General features: G+C 50.2%; 1 pseudogene; it reads right to left on the reverse strand.

Moving 5' to 3' along the window:
* The window catches only part of LOC148106021 (uncharacterized), a 653-nt pseudogene extending 342 nt beyond the window's left edge, over positions 1 to 311 (reverse strand).
* Between the last annotated feature and the right edge of the window lie 560 nt (positions 312 to 871).

The raw sequence follows: 871 nt of genomic DNA on the forward strand, positions 1-871 counted from the left end.
TTCCTCAGCCTCCTCAGGAAATACAGCCGCTGCTGAGCCTTCTTGACCAGCTGTGTGGTGTTCAGTGTCCAGGTGAGATCCTCAGAGATGTAGACACCCAGGTACCTAAAGCTGCTCACCCTCTCCACTTCACTCTCCTGGATAAACAGTGGCTGGTGAGGCCTCCTCTTCTTCGTCCTCATGTCCACTATCATCATTGTCCTCACACCATCTGGGGGTTCTGGTAGGTCCGGGAAGTCTGGAAGGTCTGGGGGGTCTTGAGTGTATGCCCAATAGGATGAGGGACCTATGGAAACTTTGATAGCCAGCATCCACCTTGATGGCGAAACAACTAGTTCCAGCACAGTGTTCCAACATTTGGAAGAAGAGACTGCTCTCACAGCTAGAGATTGATGAGGTACAACCCACATGCTACGTGAAGGGGGAGCCAGGACGATAGGTCGGGGGGAGATAGGATCATGGCGAAGCTTGAAACCCGGACCTTCTGTAGCCGGTTACCAAGACTACGTGAAGTACCCTCATAAAGATCTACTAGATGATGTGAGCGTCCACATTATCATAGAGGAAAGAATTGGCAAGTTTACCAGAGGTGCAAATCACCACCGCTACTGGTAGACTGAGCAGCCAGCCGAGACTGCAACAGGCTGACCAACCTGTGCACTGCCTGGATTGACTACAAGAAGGCCTATGTGTCATGGCTGGGGCAGCAGTCGTGTGGTGTGGTGAGAGGAAGGATCCAAAATGCAGGTAATGGCTAGAGTGCGAGTGAGCTTTATTTACAGAAGTGACAAAGTGACAAAACAGGACGAGCAGAACGGGGAGTTAACAAACCTAAACTGGGAAAAAACTAAAGAACTAACTGGAAAACATA

The sequence above is a fragment of the Neolamprologus brichardi genome, chromosome 2, assembly GCF_056152115.1.
Source record: "Neolamprologus brichardi isolate AB-2024 chromosome 2, ASM5615211v1, whole genome shotgun sequence".
NCBI lineage: Eukaryota > Metazoa > Chordata > Actinopteri > Cichliformes > Cichlidae > Neolamprologus > Neolamprologus brichardi.